At 38.7% G+C, this 10,567-nt stretch overlaps 1 protein-coding gene across 4 annotated transcripts in view; it reads left to right on the top strand.

The window, feature by feature from the left end:
* Positions 1-574: 574 nt before the first annotated feature.
* The window catches only part of LOC144248939 (uncharacterized), a 409,608-nt gene continuing 399,615 nt past the window's right edge, over positions 575-10,567 (top strand). Inside the window, exons 1-3 of one of the 4 annotated variants that reach the window (XM_085589587.1) lie at positions 575-1,874; positions 3,984-4,145; positions 9,687-9,719. The gene's annotated coding sequence lies outside the window, so the exon portion shown is untranslated. Of the gene's footprint in view, positions 4,146-9,686; positions 9,720-10,567 lie in introns of all 4 variants that reach the window. The other 3 variants (XM_085589646.1, XM_085589672.1, XM_085589704.1) reach the window with 3 other exon arrangements.

Below are 10,567 nucleotides of genomic sequence, written 5' to 3'. Positions count from 1 at the left end.
TACTCCTTATTTAGCTGTACTTCTCCTGAAGGAAGAAGAGGGGAAGAGGCTTTCTGTCATCACTCATGTCAGGACGAGCTGCTCTGCAGTCCTTTCAGTCCTGTTTCAGGTTGCACAGAATGCTGTGAGCTGGAAGGGACCCACAACAATCAATCAGCAAGTGCAGCTCTTACATGTGTGGCCTGGGCAGGGATCAAAACCACAACCTTGGTGTTGCTAACACAGTGCTCTGCCCAGCTGAGCTACTCTCAGGGACTCGTAGTAAATCAAACCACTGTGCTGGCTCCTCCTGGGAGCCCGTGGAATAAAGAAGTCCACAATAAACATCTCCCATCTTGTGATCCTTGGGAAGTTGAGAGAAAACAGAATTGAATGGAAAGTTGCTGGCATGGTACTGGTGATGCTGCAGAAACCAGAGAGGCTGACAGGAGATGCTTGCACACAGGGGATGCTTCCTTGCAAAAAATCTTCAGCGCTGTGCTGCACAATTGCTGGTAGCAGTGATACAATCATAGTAATTGCAATTGCAATTAATAGTAAGGCACATTGCCCCACCAGGACTACAGACTGATAGTTTTTGGTGACAATGATGCCTTGTAAAGGCTGACCTAGAACAAAGACTAGACAGAGCTAAAGAATAAAGTAGGTATTTATTAAGAGGCCTCAGATAGATCCACCTTGAGCAGCACAACCCAAAATGACCACAAAATGGACAACAGGTCACAGGGTCTCACACTTTTATAAGTTTTGGTCCATTAGCATATTGGAGCTAATTGTCCAATTACAGCTTTAGCACATGAAGTCCAATCCTTCTTGTTTTTCTCTCTTCAGTCCACTCTTGTTTATGCTCTTGGGCCTGAGATCTGGATCAGTTGTCCTTGGGTCCCCAGCTAGAGAAGGAATTGTTTTGCCTACCTATTCTGTGAAGAGAGCTTACTATCCCCTGGTATGAAGCTTAGACTTACACACTAAAGCAGAATAGAATCTGAAAAATATAAAAGCTAAAACGTGAGGCATCACCAAGTGCTCCTTGTAAAATACGAGTGGTGATATTGACAGAAGTTATTACCATTTTGTAATATGGTAATAAGAAACCAGTGCTTAAAGTACTCCTTTAAATCTCTCCTCCAGTCTTCAGAGCTAAATGCCCTGTTTGGTTTGGAAGTGGAGGAAACAAGCAATTTTTGAATACTAGTTTTGGAAATTTGGAAATTCTGTTCTTTCTATAACTGTGGAAGGCAGAGAGCAACATGTGTAAAACATGATTTTATTTTCCTTTCTCTGGTGCAGTCCCAGCTGCTTTTTCTAAAATACTTTCAGCACTTTGAGGGAAAAATTTAAGTACCAGAAAATTCAAGCACAAGGTAAAAAGTGTTTATAAAAGGAGTGCCAAAATTGGGAAAATATGTAACAGCAGCAATATGAAACTGGATATATTGCTGCTGTGTTTTCTATTGTTGGTACTTTGATTACTGTTACTTATTACTTATACAAGATTATATTTCTCACTGTGAGAAAAGGTCATTAGAAAATAAATGCTATTGCTTTGCTATTAGAAGTGAATGAAACACTGAGGTTTTTAACTCTCAGTACAAAAATAATTTTGGTACTCAGTCATACCTCACATTTTTTTGTTTGTGTGTTTGGGTTGGGTTTTTTTTTGTTTTGTTTTTGAGGGGGTTTGTTTGTTTTATTTTGTTTTTGTTTTGGTTTTTACAGCTGTCTGTCTTCTAAATATAAATGTTTAAATTATCAGATTGCTTTTGTTTTGCTTAGGTATTTAAGTGAAAAAGATGGAGAAGAATGGTGAAGAATGAGTCCTAATGATTCCTACATCTATGTCTATGCCTTTCATATTTTCTTTTTAATTTAAGGTGAGGTTTAAAGAGACCCTACTTCAGTAAACACCTTAGCATCATTGACATTGGGGACATTAAGGAAATTTCCATAAACCTTTAAAAATCAAAATATTTTCTAGGAGATGAAGAAGTATTTAAGCAGTAGAATGCATGAAAACTATCTGCCCTTCCTTTAAAAATAAATCGTGGTCTATAAATGCTGTCATCAATTTGTTCCTCTTGTGTAGATCTGCAAGTTTTGATAATACCTCAACAATGTGGGTGTGCTGTTTTATGGTGTTCATGTGAATGTACCCATCTTCTAACAATTATGGAGTGTAGAGAAGCTATGACTACTGTTTTAAATACTGTTGGTTTTTTGTTTATTTTTTTAACTGTTCACTTGGGCATCTGAAAGTCAGACTTGAATTATGCTTTTAAACATTGACTTTTCAGAGCCTCAGTCAATTGTTTAAAGACATTGAGGAATTTTATTACATAGGGATTTAGTCCCAGTGTTGGGAAACACTGGACTCTTAATATATCTACAATACTGTGTTTTACTACTAGTTCAAAGATCTGATAATCTTATTCCCTAAAAAAGGGTAAAAGGATTTGGGGTAGTTTTGGTTTGTGGGGTTTTTTGTTTGTTTGTTTGTTTTTTGTTTTGTTTTGTTTTTCCATAGAGGACTGAGGAGGCACTAGGAAAAAATAGAGCAGTTTTAATAAAGGAAGGTTGCTCTTCTGATAAATATATTTTCTTGCTCATCTGGTATGAAGTGAGTGTTCATTAGCTGTAAACAGCCAGTTTTTGTTTTCATATGATTCAGGTAAAGTATCTTGTGGAATTTTTTTTTGCTAATAGAAGACAGAACTGGGCATTCCTTGATCCTACATAACAAAACATTTGCCTGTTCAACAAACTGGGACTTCAGAATATACCTGCATGATTTTTGGGAAGTTAAAGCTACTTCGGAGCAGTTGCAGTGAATCAGTGAAACTGATTGTGGTATTGAAATAGCCCAACTTGGTTAAGTTTCTGCTATAGGCAAGCACTTAAAATTTTTTTATTACATCATCTTAAGGCTAAGATTGTATAACATATAGTCACAACTGTTTACTTGTTGACTCCCCACCACCTACTTCATAAGGTGTCACATGCTTTGGTTCAGTTTCCAGAAAAAGACTGTTAGGTGGTGATGAGATTATCTAATTTCTTCAGTTTTTCTCTCCAGCTGAATTCATTGCTCTGTGAGGGAGTTTTCTTGTTGAGGTAGAGATAAATGAGTCTGCAAATCCAGGAGGGGTTTAGCTGTAGCTCTGGAAAGAATTTCTGGCTGGCTCTGTAAGCCCCAAGGCTGCAGGGTGCTGGAAGCTGGGAGCAAACATTTGAGCAAAAATCACAGTGCTTGCCTGAGTTACCCCTGGCACAGCATTTGGGACAGGATATGGGGCTGGAAGAGCTTTTGACTCTGGCCAGTAGAGCCCTTTAAATGTTGCTGTTACCTGAGGGGTCTGAGCTGTCTTGCCTGCCTTACCCTGCAATGTGGAGTTTTGTGGTGGATCCTCTGACACACCTTGGGATCCCCCTGGAAGGGCTGGGATGGGAAACCTCCCTGCACCTTCTGTGGCTGCTCTCTGCCCATTTCTGCAAGAGCAGGTGCACCTGTGCTCAGTCTTCCATGCAATTTGCTGACCCTCCATCAAGTGAAAAATCAATCAAAGCAAGGTGCTTGGATAGGGCAGGAATAGAAAGTAATTAAATTGAGAAACTTCTGTGCCAGCTGTGCTTTGCAAGGCTTCTCAGTTGAAAGCATTTTTTTGTCTTTCTCCTGTCTAAACTAAGGCTAAAATTTAATTTGAATGTCTTCTGGTCATGCAATACCCTGGGAATGAGTCTTATTAAACAGCCTGTATCAGGACTGTACAAATAGTAGACCTTCTTAGTCTGAATGAGCTTTAACTTTGTTATGTTAGTACAGAATAATTAGCAGAAAACCAAAATGCAATTTTGCCTAAAAGAATGGCAGTTCTGGGGCTTTGCCTCACCTATAGCCTTGCAAGGCTTTTAGTGTCCTGTCAAGCAATCTGTCAGAGCAGAAATGCTGAGAGCATTCATTTTTTACTTCAGTTCTTTTCTTACAGGAGCTCAAGTGACTCCACTGAAACTCTGGCATTTATCACAGACAAAATTAGGTCAGAAGAGAGCACAGAGGTACTGAACTGAAAAGAGATAAATTCATCTTTGGAAGAAAAAAGGAAGTCTCAAACTCCAAAGTTGGGTTTAATTTGTCTCCTCCACATAAGGTAAGACTTTTCCTGAGGGATTTTCCAGATAAGCTAATGGTGTCTCTGATATAAATGTACTATCAATTTTTGTAGGAAGTATATTAATAATTTTTTTGTTGAGCTATATAACTTAAAGTGACTGAAGAACATTATTTTTCCTAAAATTAAACAAAAGCAGCCTAGGGAAAACTCTGTCCCAGTTTGGTCTTGTGGTTAGTGTCCAGTCATGGAAGTTGCTGAGCATGTTTAGGTAGCAGCAAGAGTGGTGGGATTTTTATCTCATCATTAATTGCAGGACCCCAATACTTGTATTCTGGTTATTGTCAGTCTGGTGATAATGCTGATAGATAAAATCTGATTGTATGTGTGACTGACTGATGGTGTGACATTATCTAATGTGAAAAATTGCAGCTTTCCAATTTGCATTTACGGAAACAAATATTAGGATCTTAGCTATAGAACACGTTTCTTGATTGTAGAGGTTGTTACAATGTAGATAAGGCTTGAATTTTTTGCTGGGCCTGATGGAGTATGTAAATACAGAAATATCACACTCCCAGAAAATAGCCTCTTGAAGAAGATGCCTCTGCCTAAATATCTTTCAGAGAACATTGGTGCATTCGCCACTTGCTCTTCTTCTCATGGAAATCTGATATTACCCAGATATTTTTTTCTAGAGGAATTCTTCTTGTCTAAAAGCTTTTGCAAGCAATTAATTCTCCTGTGAATTCACTATCTAAAGCCCTAACACTGTTGCCTCTCTCAATAAACTGAATGAGAATGGATAACTCCAGATTTATCATTTGCTTATGATACAAACCCCCAGAAATAACTGAAAACTTTCTTATAACCAACCTACAACTCTGCAAGAGCATCATCGTGGTTCTCACTGCAGCACTACATTGAACATTTAATAATCCTGATGAATCAGTCTTTTGCAGCAGAGATGATGTGGGGAAGATTGGAAAGGGGAAGCAGGATACACAGGAGATGGTTTCTGACAATTTTTCTAGTGTTAATAATGTGTTACATTATTAACATTACTGTGTATCAGTTAAAATAAAAATATTTAAATACAGCATGAAGGAAGTCAGGAAAACACATGTGGTTCCAAATGTTCTGTGATGTGTTATGAAGAGAGCCCACATAGTCCCAAGTGAAAATAAAAAAGAAGAAAATTTGTCATTTGGACCTTAATGCTGATTGCTCATAGTTGGGGTTAAGTACAGTGGTGTTTAGAAAACCACCTAGACCTATTTTGAATACAAAATAGATACCAGTTAAAAAAATAAGATTGAAAACACTTACCTGAATGAAGATTTTATTTTCCCTTATTTCTTAACAAAGCTGTGTGGGAGTGTATTGCTGCTATGCAAATTGTATTTGACAAAAGCAGTAGGTGTCTGTTTAAGAGCATCTCTTATCACCAAGTCATTTCTAATAATAGCTTAACTTTTGATACTCATGATATTAAAAATAATTTTCATAAATATTTTATAACAAATTGTCAAATCTTTATGTAAAAGCATTTACTGTATTTGCAGCCATATCTTTGGGGTGCAAGACACTAACTTTTAAAGCAGATTTATTTTAAGAATTATTATTCTTTTTTAGCACATCCCATGGTAAAGTCAGATTCTAAAAGGTGAGGACAGACTTTTTATAAGGTTGGTAAATCAAAGTTAGTCTGTCAAGATCCTACTGTTAATGCTAGAACTTTTAATTAACTAGCTTCTAAAGAATTACCACATCTGCATATAGGAAGAATAAATCACTGAGGTAGAAAGCACAAGACCTTCTTAATGTCCTTGTAAATAACATGGAAAATCTGAAGATTTGCCTGGAAGCAGTTGTAAAAGAAAAATCTAGTTTAACGTGCTGACCTGATTCTGTTCCTCCTGGTAACCTTGCTATAAGGTTTTAAATCAGATGGAGCATATCTGAGAATGTAATAGAAAGCAAAAGAGATAATGAAGTGTTTTAAATGAAATTCAGAGAAATATTGGTAGCTTTCAGTTTGAGGGTGGGATTTTCTTCCTGTTGGAGTTTTGGCCCTTCAAATACAGTAAATTATTTTAGAGAGTAAGCGTGTACATCAAAGTGTGTTTGTTTTCATATGCTGTCACATAAATAAAATCCTGTGGTTTTGTGTATTGTCATGCATATGTATGAGTGTACACTGATATGATTGTTCATTGAAATGGGAGATAATGATTGTTTTCTTAAGGATAACAGATTGCATTTTAACACAAGCTTTAGGGAACTTAAGGATGTTTTTTATCTATTCCTACCCCAAATGGATGCAGCTATTATTTTCTTCAGATTTAATGAAAAGAAATACATTAAACTACCTTTTCTTCATCTTAAGTATCAGCCTGTTAGGTACCACAGCTTAAAAACAGGACTGAGAAAATCTGTGTCTTGCTAAGCAATAGTACATTTTTAAAGAATATGATAATGGGGAATTACAGTAGCTCAAACTACTTTCTCTGATACCAAATGCTAGAGCATTTATCTTTGAAATGCTCCCAAAACTGCAGTTTCTCAAGGGCTATAAAGGGCAATCATTTCAGACAAGGAAAAGTCAAATGTCTCTTTTGAAGTGCCAAATTGTATTTTTTCAAGCAGTAACCTCAAAATGGAAGATACAAGTTCAGAGTCTTTTGCAGGAGAGCTTCAATGCAATGTGTACTTTGGAGGAAAGTCACTGTGGTTTAAGAGTGAGTGGTAAGGACTTTTTGCTGTACTAAATGAAAGAGCAGGACTTCAAAGTTCAGTGTTTGCCTTGCAACAATTGGCAGTTTCTGATGTCCAGACTCTGAAGTGAGGTTGATCTTTGCTCTCAAAATTACTCATTTTGTCTCAGAGATTGAAATTGTCAGGGAGAAGCCAGACCCCCACTACGGCTGAATTCTAGCTTTCATTTCAGCAGACTGCTTCCAGGTAGGAATTGTCAGGATGCCTGCACAGCTCTGCCTTGTACAAGTGGAGCTGATGGGAAATTTTCTAGTTAAAGAAACTTGATCTGATTCATAAGAAAACTTCCTGACCACCTTTTGGGTGAGTGGTAGAGAAGAAGAGAGAAAGATTGGGCTGTCAAGCAGCAAGTAACACCACTGTGAAAGTTCCTACCAGGAAGCTGAGGTTCATGTTGAGGTTTCTGCCTTGCCTGCATGAGTGGAGAGGCTCCCCAGCCACCAGCTATCCAGGCAGAGTCTTGAACTGTTTATACAAGGTGGGATAGCTCCAGCAGAGCCAGAGGTTCTTTCTTGAAAATAACTGGTGATCAGGTTACAGCTTTGGGATCTTGGAGATCAGAGTTCAAAACCTCCTTCTGAATCACGGAGAAGAATTCCCTTTTGGAACAACTTGAACACAATTTTTCTGTATCATGTAAAACCCCACTCTGAGCAAATCAGACGTGTCTCTGTGCCTCTGTCTCAGAAGGCCAGATGGGCCCTGAGATCCAGGGTGCTCTGAATCTGGGACTATGATTGAGAATGAATAGCAAAATATGAAACTCCTTGATTTCTGTCCTGATGAGACTCTTGTTCAAGTGTCGATCTGGCACAGGATTTCTCTGTTAGTTTGTAGGGCAGTCTGCAGTAACACCACATGGGTACTGCTGACAGGGTGAAACGGGCATGGGAGCACACGACCTTCTCTTACTCCCTCCTAGCTCTGGCAGAATGCTAAATGCCAGGCATTGCTGCCATCACCTGCTAGGAGTGAGTCAGGGCTGTGGCGGGTGTTAGACTGACTGAAGGAACAGGAAAAGGAGGGAAGTGCAAAAGAAAGCAAAGTATAGATTAAATATTATCCCACATACAATGAATTAAAAATTCTTTCCTAAAATAAGGGTAGTCCCTACTAAGTGAGCCACAAATTGGCAGGCTAAATAGAAGATGACTGCATGGTCGTGGACTGCTGTGAACTGATCCTTATTTCAGCAAATGGGACCCGCTTTCCTCCTATAGATCAATCTGTTGCCAGACATCCATGTGACTTTAGCCTTGTTCTCTTGTCTTCTTCATTGCATCCTCCTTGCTTTATTCCCTCACTGTCCACCCCAGGCCTCTAATCAAACTGTTGCCACCTGCTTCTTTCCTCCTTGTCTGCCCTGCCTGTGCTACTGCTGTGAAGGGCCACCAAGTTGATCAGAGGAATGCACCACCTCTCCTGTGCAGAAATGCTAAGTGAATTGGGAGTGTTCAGCCTGGGAAGCCCCTGAGGTGATCTAATTTCAGACTTCTGTTGCTTGAAGGGAGCCTACAGAAAGGATGAAGGCTATTTACATAAGTATGTAGTGACTGCACAAGGGGGAATGGCTTCAAACTGATAGAAAGTAGGTTTAGACCAGATATTAAGAAATAATTCTTTAGTGTGTGAGGCACTGGAACAGGCTGTCCAGGGGACTTGTGTATGCCCCATCTCTGGAAGTGTTCAAGGCCAGGTTAGATGGGTCTCTGAGCCTGGAGTTCTGGTCTAGTGACAGGTGTCCCTCTCCCTGGCAGGGGTGTTGGAACAAGATGAGCTTTAAGGTCCCTTCCCACCCAAACTATGAAATCAGACAGAACAAGATTTGCCCATGCTGTACCCAGGTGTGTGTTCAGGCATGCTTCAGTGATTTCAATAAAATAAAATTAAAGTATTGCATTTTAAGTTGAAGAGAATTTATAGATCAATTGGGCTTCCTGTGTTTCTGAGGAAGGCCTATTTGGAAAACTACCTCTAAATATTTTTAAATGTCAAAATATACACCTAGATGAAGGCAAAATTCTTGCACTCAGATAAGCATATATTCCAGAACATTGAAAAAAACTTGGTGCAGTAAATGCAGTTTTCTGATGTATGAGAATAAATGCAACAGTGTTAACTGCAAGTGCAGTGTGTGTGTGTTTGCAGGACTGCAACCCAGGGTTAGTGGGGCTACAGAGTCCAGTGTTCCATCCCTGGAGTTACCAGCACTGGCTGCTGAAGAAAGAAATTGTAACTTATCAGCAAGCAGTAAAACTTCCCAGGAATATTTTCTTAACCTTCAACAATTTGTAGTTCAGGAACTTTATGAACCAGGAATAGCAACACTGCAGTGAAAAACCAAATAGCTACACACTGAGTATGTGAAGTGAGGGAGTGAACACTCATTTAGCAAATACTATATGAGTACATAAAGAAAGTCTTTTCAGTCTGTATATACAATTGAGATTGGGAATTAATTTCCCCATTTCCTGCCTTATGAATGTTTTACTTAAGAACATATTTTTAGTGGCGTTCTGAAAACAAGGGTGAAGTCCTGTGGTAACGAGTGATTTGAGAGGGGAAATCAAAGAGTCATATTTAAAAAAAAACATTAAGTGTTCTGGATATTGTGAACAGTGTTTCCTATTCCTGTTACAACTCTAATATTTAAAGGTGAGTAAATTCCTTTAAATCTTGAGGCCTGATCATTCATTTATAGGTGAATCGGTTTAGCATTAGCGGGACATTTAATCCATTGTGTAAGACAATAATACAGAAGTGAGGATGACCAATTATTCTGTTTATGTGATTTCATTGTAGGCACTGATACACATCTCTGGAGAATACTTTCAGGTAAGCTGACTAGCTGTTTCATGCAAAATTTCCTCATGTGCTGTCTCCAAGAATCTTTTGACAAGTAGGTATCTATATTTAGTTCATTACTGTTCAGGTTTTATGTAAAAATGTTCAATACAAAACTATTTCTTTTTTGTTATTGTTGTTATTGCAGAGATGCAATGAAATGCAATAAGTGAAGATTAGTTTGGGTGGTTTTTTTTCTTTCTGGGGAGCAGGATGTAGAAAAAGCATGTCATTCTTAATGCAAATCTTTCTGTATATCAGTGCATGATCACTTTTGTGATCCAGTTTTAGACCATGGTCCTTAAAATTCAATGATAAAATATCATAGGTTCTGGTTCTTTCAGATATGAACAAACACTTGGAAAGTCTGTTCAGGAAATCTTTTTTAGAGATGCCTGGAGATCTTTCCAACTTAGCCTATCTGGAATCTGAATCTTATCTAGCAGGAAGGAGATTTGTTCCAGGCCTCACTTCACTGGTGACTATTTATACATTAGTCTGTTGTCTAAAAAGTAGAAGTAATATCGGAGTTTAAATTATCTTTCCTTCCTGCACAGGAATGGCAAAAGGCCGGGTCCTCCTGCCAGCAGTCCTTACAGATCCACCAGTTTTCATCTCCCAACTGCACAGTAGTGCAGGTGGGAAGGGTGATCACTTGGATTGTAAGAGTGTATTGTAAGATGTGTGTGTGTCTGGAATCCAGTCATTTCAGTGCCTAAGAAAATGGCCTAAATGTGATTCCCTTTCCACAAAAGAAAGTTGCTGTTGGCCTCCACTTCTCTGAGTGGCACAGGCAGAGAGATTCAGGTGTCTGTTCAGGTTTATTTCTGAATCAGCCC

The sequence above is a fragment of the Lonchura striata genome, chromosome 1, assembly GCF_050655825.1.
Source record: "Lonchura striata isolate lonStrDom1 chromosome 1, ASM5065582v1, whole genome shotgun sequence".
In the NCBI taxonomy this organism is placed as follows: Eukaryota; Metazoa; Chordata; class Aves; order Passeriformes; family Estrildidae; genus Lonchura; species Lonchura striata.
This window is presented reverse-complemented; position numbering and strand designations above follow the sequence as displayed.